We start from the raw sequence: 12,653 nt of genomic DNA, 5'->3' as shown, positions 1-12,653 counted from the left end.
GAAACCTGATTGAATCTCAGATAATTATTAATTTTGTTGCAAAATGTTTGTTGATCGTTTACTGTGCTCAAGCACTACACAATATTTTCCGTGATAGTCGCACTTGAATTTTAAATAGTATAAAAAGCCACAAAGCAGCCACCACTCCTCACAATTATTTCTTTCTGCCATTTCTTTATTTTTAAGTACTAGCAAATTTTTGCAAGTGATTTCTCCTAACGTTAAGCATGCATGTTATATAGGTATTTTATTGGAGATGTCCATTTAAAATTTCAGAGATGTGCACCTTTCAAGATAACCAATTATCAATTGGCATATTGTTTTGAAAGCATATCAAAACATTAAACTACAAATCATGTAAGTAACTACCCTTCCTATTCTGAATAGTTGAACAGGCATACTCTTGAATATACAGACAGCAATGAAAGTTATGCATTATATACCATATATGGCCAAACCTTAACTATCTAGGCTAGATGGAGAAATCAAACCAAGACTGGGGAGACAAAAGGTTTAGCTGTCTCGATGTGCATCTTTGTGGTTCTGAAGGAAACAGGAATTGGGGTCATTTCCTGCCAGATGCTGAACGGCTCCAGCCTGATGAAAGTTTGCCTGTGGAATATCAAAGGATCCCCATGCACAAATGTATTTCCTGCCATTTTGCAGTTTAGCTAATATGTCAGTCACTGAGCTATGAAACTTAAAAGCTAGGGAGAATATAAGCATTGTATAAATGTGTACAAAAAGTTTGTGAAACTGGGAGGGGGAGGGAGGAGAGCAGAGCAGAGCAGAGAATTCTAATCATATTCATCCAGCTAATTTGCAGCCATTGCAAACTTTCATAAACCATTTCAACGATCTCTTTCTTTTTCTGTAGGAGGAAGAGAACTCAAAGGTCACATGCTTCCCAGTTGGTTGCCCAGGAATCTGTGAAATGTTACCCTTCTTTCTGTTTTTTAGGAAGTAGCGCCTGCGCATCTGTAAAATGCAGTCACGCATATTAGTTCTGACAGCTTGAATTAATATGTCAGATTCTATGATCCATATTGGCGACAGCCCTTCTGACCCTATCAGCATATGGCTTCCTTGGCTGAGAACTAGGAGGCTTTGGATTGACTGGATGTTTTGCAAGAACATCAAGATGGGGACAGAGAAGGATACCCTGTGTGTGTGTGTGTGTGTGTGTGTGTGTGTGTGTGTGTGTGTGAGAGAGAGAGAGAGAGAGAGAGAGAGAGAGAGAGAGAGAGAGAGAGAGAGAGACAGAGACAGAGACAGAGACAGAGACAGAGACAGAGAAATTTTTTGAGTATGTAAATTCACTAATGAGTAACAGGATCATGATTTAACAAGATGTAAAAAAAAAAACTGATTTACAAAATAGGCACAAACCCTAAAATCACAACTGCTATGTTTTTGGATCACACAGTCTCCAAGCAAATAAACCACAATATAATTTAGCATGATAGTCTGGTTCCCACAACATGTTAAGAGCACATCTTCTCATCCCATCCCACCCCACTAACCATTTTAAGGTGAAGAGAGAGGCTCCAGGATTGTGCATTCTTTTTAATTGGGGGTGATGCATTTAATTGGGGAGTATTCTATGACTGTATATCAGAAGTAGACAATCATTGGAACATCTTCCACATATTTTGGACTCTATCGCTAAATGTCTATGGAGATTCTCAGTCATCAAGATCATGGTTTCTTAAAGGTACTTTTTCAAAACTTCAGAACTGAAGAAGCTTCTTGGATGAGAAGCAAAATGTCTTCAAGTAAAAACAAAGAAAGCACAGTTGCCTTTTGAAAAAAGACATGACTCTCTCCCTAACCATTTTTGCCTTGGCCATGCCTTGGTCCAATCCAAAACTGGATTGCCAATACTCTTGCCTTCTTCCAAAAATGTGCACAATTTTTAGCATTTTCCTCACAAAATAGACCTGTTTGTATATTCTTTGCTTTAATATACAGCATTTTGTAAGTTATATCTGAAGAGAACACAATATATGAGCCACTCTAACATGCCTTTTGAGACAAAGCTAAACATTTGCAAACATTGTTGAAGTGCAAAAATCAAAGGATACAGATACAGATTAACAGAGTTGGAAGGGACCTTATAGGTCATCTAGTCCAACCCTCCCACCCAAGCACGAGACCCTACACCATTTCTGATAGATGGCAGTCCAGTCTCTTCTTGAAAGCTCCCAGTGATGAAGCTCCCACAATTTCTGAAGACAACTTCTGTCCCATTGGTTGATTGCTCTCACTGTCAGAAAATCCCTCCTTATTTCCAGATTGAATCTCTCCTTGATCAATTTCCATCCATTGTTCCTTGTCCAGCCTTCGGGTGCTTTGGAAAATGACCTCCTTCTCTCTGTGGCAGCCCCTCAAATATTGGAAGACTGCTATCCTGTCTCCCCTGGTCCTTCTCTTCAGTAGATTAGCCATGCCCAGTTCCTGTAACCGTTCTTCATAGGTTTTAGTTTCCAGTCCCCTAATCTTCTTGGTTGCTGTTCTCTGCACATTTTTTAGAGTCTCAACATCTTTTTTATAGTGTGACTGTTAGATCTGGGCAGCGAGAGGACAGACTGCGGACACGAAGTGACTTATCAGCTCTTTATTAATAGTAGTAGTGATCCAGCTTGCTCTGTGGTCGGAGGGTTCCCCTTTTATAGGGATAGGGTACGCCCCTCGACCAATCAGAACGATACCTGTTTCCCGCTGTAGCAGCGGACCAGAGGGGAGACTTGCCACGATATATGCTAATATCTAACAGTGACTACCAAAACTGGATGCAGTATGATTGAGATAAGTTGACAGCTTGTGTATTCTCTCTTCCATAATACAATGCAGAGCAGTTACCACATACAGACTTTTCATCTGTGACTAGGAAGAATCCTTCACCTCTTTCTTGCAAAAGAGGAGTTCATAATTTCTCTGGGAGAATTTATTATCTGCGGCAGTTTTCCATAACAGGGAATAAAGCCTAGTCTGTCTCTGATCTAATTCCTGGAAAAGTCACAGGTATAATAACTACAGCCAATAAGGATGAAGGTATTCAATTTGCTTTGCAAGTAGAACCAGATCAAATCCTAGTTTATTCCTCTCCAAGCTGGCTTTCTAGCCTTCTCCCTAAAGGTGTTGTTGCTGCTGCTGTTCTTATTAGTGACATTTTAATTTAATTTAATGTGTAGATCAGAAGCAGGTGGCCATTTATAAACCCATGAGCATACATTTTGATTTTATTTTTCAGCCTCCAAAACCTTCAGGGAATGTGTAGTAATGTAATAACATCTTCAAAGGAGAAGAAATCATTTAGCTCTTTTAAGGGAATCAGGAATCAAGACTGATTAAACAAAATAGGAGTGTTAAATCTCTGGAAGTTTGGTGCATCTGTTTTACCATGTATTCTTCAAAAGCATAGGGGGGAAAATTCCTTGATAGAATGTTGGCAAATGAAACTAACACTTGGCGGTATGAAGTTCAGCCCCTCTCTTCCCACGAGCATCTTTGGCTTGTAGTCTATAGGCACAGGTTATCACCTATCCCATTATTAACAGAATAACAGAGTAGGAAGAGACCTTGGAGGTCTTCTAGTCTAACCCTATGCTCAAGCAGGAAACTCTATACCATTTCAGACAAATGGCTGAATCTCTTCTTAAAAAATTCCAGTGTTGAAACACAACTTCCATCCATTGTTCCTTGTCTTGTCTTTTGATATTTTGAAGAATAGGTTGAACCCCCACCCCACCCCCCACCTTCTTTGTGGCAACGGCTTAGATATTGGACTACTGCTATCATATCACCTAGCCTTTCTTTTCATTAAGCTAGCCATACCCAATTCCTTCAATTGTTTTTCATGTTTTAAGCCTCCAGCCCCCTAATCATCTTTATTGCTCTTCTTTGCACTCTTTCTAGAGTCTCAACCTCTTTTTTACATTGTGGCGACCAAAACTGGATGCAATATTCAATATCTGTAATATTTATAATGTATGCAATATTTATGCAAAGGACGTACTCAACCGCAGAACAATAGCCTTTTTTCCAATTTGTGTGAAATCATTACGGGGCCAATAAATAATGTTGCCTTATAAAGCTTTGCCCACTTTTCCATAACGATTTCTGTAAATGAAGTACTGGATTGCATTTTTAATCTTAGAACACAACTATTTTCCTTTTTGCTTCACCTCTTGGCAGTAAGGAACATTTCACTGTTGCTTGTGGAATTTGGCTTGTGTGTGAGAAAGTCATGCAAAACACTGAAATAATCATAAATCAAAATTTCCTTGTTTAATAGTTTCAGATTTAACATTTTGGAAAATATGAATTAGGGAGATACTTTTTATAAAATCCATTTATCCTGCACAGAAAGCACATATAGTTTTGAACAGAGATCTAACAAAACCATGTGAGATGCAGAAAGGAACAAGACAAGGCTGCCCATTGTCCCTTCTGTTTATTTTGGTTCTTGAAATACTGAATAGAGATATCAGACAAGACGAGAGCATTGTAGGAATAAAGATTTTAAAAGAAACTCACAAGTTAAAGGCTTTGCCAAATGCCTTGGTATTGGTTTTGGAAAAACTTTCAAGGGGATTTGAAACATTAATGGTTAAAGTAAAAGAATGTGGTGCCCAGTTAGGTTTTAAGGTTAATAATCAGAATGCAAAGATATTAATAGAAATATGGAAATAAAAAATGAAATAGAATTGATGAATGAAACAAGTTTCAAGTAGCTGGGGGAAAAGTCACAGAACTTTGTTTTTATGTATGACAACTGTAGCAATATTATTATATGCACAAAAGTGGAAAGACTCAACATTACCCACAAAGGAGAAATGGGTTGGTGAAGATGATGGACTCTGTAGAGATGGTTAATTGACTTTCTTGATTAGAGAAAAGACAATATCTATGTTCATTGCTGACTGGAAGCCCCTTGTAGACCTTTTGCATAAAAGAGCAAAATATGAACTAGTATTGATGATTAGGAAAAATAGCTAATAGAAAAAAGAGTTTGTTTTTTGTCATCATAGAATAAGAAGTACTTGGGATTTGTAATTATACTTGTTCTAAAAGAAATTGAAAGCAACTACTTTTAATTGCTTTTCATTGACTTTTGTACTTTTGACCTTTTCTTTGTCATTCTTTCTCTTTTCTTTTTGCTTTGCTTTAGTTCTTGTTACTTTTTATATTCTGTTTATAAGTACTAAAGGTAGGGGTAGGAGTAGAGATGAGAGAGAAAGAGATGTAAATAAAGATATATAGATATCGCAATACTAACCATGCATTGCTTGTTTTTTCCTCTTCTATTTATGCTATCCATTGGACTAAGAAGTTGATATTGACTCAGCCAGCCAAAAAGTCAATAACCACAGACCTTGAAGGTCAGATAAATTGTGAGTCCAAATAAGAATATCACCTGCCTTGGGTGAACTGGCCAACCATCTGCCTGCTGTATGGGAAGATGTTTGCAAATGCTACCTGTGAAAAATATTCATAGGTACAACGTTCCCTTTTGGAGTATCAATGTTATGCAGAGCACAGAAAAGCACAGAAAAGAAATAAAAATAATAACCCAAAGTTATGAAAAAGACAAAGTAAACATACTTAAAATTAGTTTGCATTCATATTATTTGCTACGTATATCTCTCCGTGTCTTTAGCAATAGCACTTTTAGATTGTTTCTGTTTCATAGCGTTTTACAGCCCTTTCTAAGCAGCTTACAAATTCAGCATATTGCCCCCCCCCCTCCAAAAAAAATCTGAGTCTTCGTTTTACCAACCTTGGAAGGATGGAAGGATGAGTCAACCTTGAGCTGGTCAGGATCAAACTGCTGGCAGTTGGCAGAGTCAGCCTGTAATACTGCATTCTAATCACTGTGCCACTCCGGGTCTTTATACCTTTCTATCTTCACAAGCCATCCTTCTTTCCGTGCTTCATCCATCCATCCATATCAACATCACAGAGATAATAATTTAGCAGGGGAATTTGAATTGTGTAAAGTAAATAAGGATAGCTCCCCATTGTTGAGAGAAGAAAACAAAATATTTTGTTAAGGATGAATAAAAGTGGATAAGAACAGTGGCCTTCATATTCTGGGACAACTGTGTTTGATCAAGCAACTTATTATAATAAGCTCTGGTGGTGTAGCTTTGGCTCTGGACTTCTAGCAAGCAAGGTAGAGAACTGTGAGCTGAAACTTAGAAACATGTTTACCAGATTCAACCATCTTGTTCACAAGATGTCTGGAAAACTTGCACAGGGAAACAACTCATGATTCATCTAGCACCATCTCACAATGTCCCTCTCACATGGTGGGTGGATGCCGAACTAATATTTCCAGTACCCCTCCAAGTGCCAAGGCATACGGTGTCCAAATCTGGAAGTTCTCTCTGTGTCTGATTGCATTCAACTTTCTTGACCTGGTCATTGAATTAACTGGGAAAACTAGTTCTGACAACATTAGAAGCCAAAGGCCTAAATTCAGATTCGTTCATTATAATGGCAAAGGGCAATGTAAGTAGGAAACCTCAAGCTCATTACACAATGTGGGCAGGATAACAGGCTGGACTTTAAATTTGCAATAAATAAAATTTGCATTTTATATTTGACAATTGCTAGAATTCTTTTTTAATAGATTTTCTCACTTATGCAATACATTTGCCTATCAGAAACCTGACCCGGCCCATTTTTTTTTCAACTTCAATAACACCCATAAGAGAAAAAGATTCAACCAGATTCAAACTAATCAATGTTGCCTCTGTGTGATTGCAGCCACTGATCTTGATGATTAATGATGGTGTTATGTGTTGTGTGAATGCTGCCAATATCCATCTATGGAGACAATTCAGTTAAACCTCAGCATTATTATTATGAAAAACATTGGAACTTTTTAAGGTTTCTAGCCTGCCTTCCAGTCTTGTCCTGATGCCCAGCAATGCATCTGCATAAAAAGCATTGTGCCAACAATAATAACAATTGCTCTGCCAGATTTCCTTCAGTTTTGCAACACAACAAAGAAATTTGACTTCAAAAGCATCCCAACCTGTTTCCTATTCAGTCCTTCAAATGCAACTCAATAAAGGAAGCTGACAGGCTGTTCTCTTGAGTGATCCCATCTCTGGTTGTCGCACCCTTTTCTTTGACGGTCAGGCACACCTTCCTTTCTCCTTCCCTCTACCCATCTTCTCTTTAGACAGGTAGAAGACACACAAGCATGCAAAGACCTGTAGACTCATCAGTTGCTTATCGGCCTCTGCCCAGCAGCAGAAGAGTAAAGGAGTTGTATAGCAAGGGATAGCAAAGTACTTTCCATCTTCTGGTTCCTTTTTTTTTCCTTTTCTTTTCTTTGTAAACACTATTCTTCTTTGAAGATTGTGTTGGGTGGTCCCTCCCGATCAGAATTTTCAGCGAAGAGGCAGAAGATGAATTATAAGCTTGTTGAGGATTCTCCCTGTACTAAAAATTCATGTCAATAATACAATACAATACAATAGTAGAGTTGGAAGGGACCTCAGTTCTAAGTTGCTTCTCTCCTTGATTAGTTTCCACCCATTGCTTCTTGTTCTACCCTCAGGTGCTTTGGAGAATAGCTTGAGTCCCTCTTCTTTGTGGCAACCCCTGAGATATTGGAACACTGCTATCATGTCTCCCCTGGTCCTTCTTTTCATTAAACTAGACATACCCAGTTCCTGCAACCGTTCTTCATATGTTTTATCCTCCAGTCCCCTAATCATCTTTGTTGCTCTTCTCTGCACTCTTTCTAGAGTATCCACATCTTTTCTACATCGTGGCGACCAAAACTGAATGCAGTATTCCAAGTGTGGCCTTACCAAGGCATTAAAAAGTGGTATTAACACTTCACGTGATAATACCACTTTATAATGCCTTGGTAAGGCCACACTTGGAATGTCAAGCTGAAGCCAGTTTTTTTTCAAGATTAATGAAATAGAAAGGAAAGTCTTTCTGCTCTTCTTTTTTCATTCTTGAACTAGCCAATTCATTTGATGTGTCAAATTGCTTAGCCAGTGTAACAAGAGCTGCCTTTTGCTCATACCCATGGTCCTCAACTTACAACCACTCATTTAGCAACAGCACTGAAAAAAAAATGACTTACAACCAATCCTCACATGTCACATACCCCTTACAGAAGCATCCCCACAGTCGCATGATCAAAGTTAAGGTGCTTGGCAACTGGCATGTATTCATGACAGTTACAGGGTCCTTGTGTCCCGTGGCCCCAACCAGTTTCTGACAAGCAAAGTCAATGCAATAAGCTGCACTCACTGAATGACCATGCGACTCACTTAACAACTGCAGTAATTCATCTAAACAACCAAAATAGGTTCTAAAATAGTAGTATAGTACTACAGCCTTTATTGTAATTGTACAAAATAAATACAATGACATTGGTTTTAGCCTTACTGGTGCAACCCATGACAACAAATACAACAACATAAACAGTATAAGGAATGATCCCAATGCAATAATTAGGGGAAAAGAAGAGAGAAAAGAAAAAACTAGTCATATGTTTCCATGTGTGCGTGGAGTGATTGTGGTTATGTTTAACAGTCTGACAGCCCAAGGATAGAAACCATTTTTAAACCTATTTGTTCAGCTGGCTATGCTTTGATATCTTCTGCCCAATGGTAGAAGTGCGAAGAGACACTGACCAGGCTGTGAATCATCTCTGAATATCTTCCTTGCTCTGCTAAAGTAGCGAGATCTGGTGATGTCATCCAGTGGTGTTAAGAGGACAACCAGTGGTTTCTTGTGCCGAATTGATCACTCTCTGTGGTGCCTTCCTGTCCGCAGCAGTTAAACCAGCGTACCATACTGTAATGCAATAATAAAATCAAATGTGGCTCACTTAACAACAACCTTGCTTAGTTTAGCAATGGAAATTCTGGCCTCAATTGTGGTTGTAAGTTGACAACTACCTATATTGAACAAGAACCATACCAAAGATATAAAAGACTCTTGGTGGGTCCACTCAAGCCATTAAACCAAATAAGGTCCTCTGTTCATACATTATGTGGTTAGTTGGATCAAAGTTACATTTCAGGATTTAATAGAAATTCTCAAATTGAACATACAGTGCTTTGACGGTTGTCTTTAAACACACACATACAAAGAGAGGGAGTTTAAATAAAATTGAAATGGATTTCTTGGGAAAACAGGAAGGCAGATTTCAACTGATACAAAGATAAGGCAACACGGTTTTTTTATAGTTTAGAGTGGAAAAGAAGTTTTGATTTAAGGCAGCAAGGCTTTTCTCTAAGCTGTGGCAATGCCTAGCATATTCTTCTCCAAGAACAGAAGGATCTTCCAGATGTTCTAACCAAAGTCTTCTCATAAACCTGGGTGGGATCAGAGAAAATCCTTCTCACACCTCCACCTTGTCAAAACGAACAGGTTTAAGAGGCTGCCGACAATTGAGACAATGCAAGCTAATCTTAACTGTCTCTCTTCTGTAGGCCAAACTGTTTTCAGGAGCAGCCGTATTTCCTCATCATCAGCTTGACAAAGTTTTCCTCCAGGCTGCTACCACACCCTTATATTTTCTGTTGACAGGAGACAAGGAAGATCTGGAGCTACCTCACTCAGCTCCAGATAGTTTGCACTGTTGCAACAGAGAAAAGGGGAAGGAGTTTCAACACCGTCTACAAAATAGGTTTCTCTGGCCAAGTTAGGGTCATGTCAGGTTGAATACCACCAAATAACATGGGAAGACTTTAGATGTTTATAAAAGTGTATATTAAGGCTTAGTTCAAGGTATTTCTAAGTATTTGAAATAATTATGTCTGAATGGAGGATACTGTCAATAGGTTAAAAACAGAATAATTTGGAACCCTCCAGTTGTTTCTGGGTTGTATCTTCCAGCTTCCTCACAATACAATACAATACAATACAATACAATACAATACAATACAATACAATACAATACAATAGTAGAGTTGGAAGGGACCTTGGAGGTCTTCTAGTCCAACCCCTTACCTAGGCAGGAAACCCTATCCCGTTCCAGACAAATGGCTATCCAACATCTTCTTAAAGACTTCCAGTGTTGGGGCATTCACAACTTCTGGAGGCAAGCTGTTCCACTGATTAATTGTTCTAACTGTCAGGAAGTTTCTCCTCAGTTCTAAGTTGCTTCTCTCCTTGATTAGTTTCCACCCATTGCTTCTTGTTCTACCCTCAGGTGCCTTGGAGAATAGTTTGACTCCCTCTTCTTTGTGGCAACCCCTGAGATATTGGAACACTGCTATCATGTCTCCCCTAGGCCTTCTTTCTCTTAAGCTAGACATACCTAGTTCCTGCAACTGTTCTTCATATGTCACAATTGGTCAGGCTGACTAAATCTGCTGGAAAATGTATTTCAACAACCTTTGGAGATTTGGAGAATATCCCACCTAGTTTTTAAATGAAAGCCTGGATGATACATGTGTGATGATGTCTACTTAATTGCAAGTATATACATCACATGTTATATGTACCTTGGCGTTGTTACACACTATTAGACCTATAGCAGTGATTCAGACTGCAAAGACTTTACAGAAAGTTGACTATTTAGAGAACGCTCCTATATTTTTTCCCCACGACATCCCCCTTGTGAATGGGTTGGGCTAGCCCAAGGTCACTCAATTGGCTTTCATCCCTAAGGAAGAATTAGAACTCCATGTTTCCCAGTTTCTAGTCCAGCATTTGAACCATTAATTACCAAACTGGTTCTCCCTTGCACGTGACTGAAAAAAGGAACTTCTACTTTAAGAATAAAGGTAGACATCTGCATATACTCAAAAGAGGGTTAAAAAGCCCAAAAGGAAACAAGACCAAAATACCTCCTCACCAGCTATCAACACCCATATGAGCAGAGATTAACACTAGGATTAACACTAGGCTAACAATCAAGAAGTAAACAATACACCAATCAAAAAACTACCAACACAGACAAACAAGCTAAGAGTAAATAACAGCCTAATCAAGGAATGATCAAGAACAAGCCCACCATGACTGACAGAACAAATATATAAAAAGAAGAGCAAACTCCTTTCCCTTCTAGTACTGATTATGTTATGTAGTTTGGTGATTAAACACCTTCAAGAAAACTACAAAGTTCAGAGAGTATCACCCCATACCTTAACAATCTCCCAAATTTTAGTGAGCGTGCATGATTGGCTCCTATACAGTAAAGGCTGATGGATCCATATGATTTGCAACAGCAAACATTGTATTCCTTGATCTCTTTATTAGCAATGAAAATAATAGCTTTATAGACAAATTAGTACAGGAAAAAATCAGCAGAATATCAACCCCCATGAACTGACATCTTTTAGCAGTGACCTTGAGATTGAAGAAGAATCTTCTTTCCCTAATCACTAATTTGGCCCATCTTTAAAATAGTAGGTATAAAGTATATTTTGTGTGAATGCCTCTAAAATAATCTTCCCAAATTCCCTAAATTTCTCCAGGAACGTTGAAGTTCTTAACAAATTTGCTGTAAGAGTACTAATCTTATTTTCAGTCATTAACTCACATAAAGTAATATTAAACGATGAAATTTCCATTTCATTGTAAATCATGACAGCCTGGCTTACACTGCAGAAAAATAACTAAAAGTTAAAATTACTAACACAAAGTATAAAATCTTGCTCCCACTAAAATATTAGGGTTGTGGTAGCTATAGTATGATGCAGTGCAGTGAAAAATTGTAGAGTATAAATGTTAATACCTACAATCTATGGAATAATATCTAAAAATACAAATTGAGTTACAGAGACATAAAATCACTCTGCAAAAATTTACAACTAAAGTTACAATTAAAATTGACACCATATGAAATAATGAGAACTATAATAAACTAAAATATAAAATCATACAATCTAAATATTAAAACAAGCAACAACTTGTTCTCGTCTCCAAAGAGATGTACTGTATTAGGAAACTTCATTTGCTCCTTTATGTGTTATTATTATTAAGGGGGAAGAAGGAGGATGAAGCAGATTATTTATTATTTGCATATTGGATCAAAAATTGCTTTGCGCATCAAGTCCCAACCTGTAGGAGTAAATGTATGTGTCAATAAACTTGACACAATCTTACAAGATTAGGAATCTTTGTGCCTTTGTATTCAACAGGATTTGATCGCTGTTCCATGGTGTGGAATCTTAAACATGGGCAAATTAATATAGACTTAAATGTAGGAGAAGCGCAGACAGATCCCAAAGTGGAGTCAAATGAGTTATCAGCTAAGAGTCATTATATTCCCACATACAACCTAACTCCTTCAACTCCTCTTGAATTCATTGACTCTTATCTAGACCCCAATGTAGCATGACTATCAATTGACTAGATTCTTGTGAATAGGCCTGATCAATAAATCCTAACAGGAACTTGATGTGTGGTCCCAATTCTTTGCACATGACATTAAATTTGTCATTGCTAATATTACCGTTATATAAGTACTGCTAACTTAACTTTAAAATCCTTCACTCTGGTTTCTTTCTATTCTGAGTGAGTAGGATTGCAGGTGGGATTCCAACTGTATGAAACTTAGCAAGTATAGAAATGAATCTCCAGCCTCTATAGGCAAGAAAAGCAAAGACGAGCTTTCCATTGTTCTTATGCCTGTGCAAATAAGCCAGCTTCTCATTTGT

This window comes from Natrix helvetica (genome assembly GCF_964273705.1).
Source record: "Natrix helvetica genome assembly, chromosome: 8".
In the NCBI taxonomy this organism is placed as follows: domain Eukaryota; kingdom Metazoa; phylum Chordata; class Lepidosauria; order Squamata; family Natricidae; genus Natrix; species Natrix helvetica.
Note: the sequence above shows the minus strand (reverse complement) of the source record.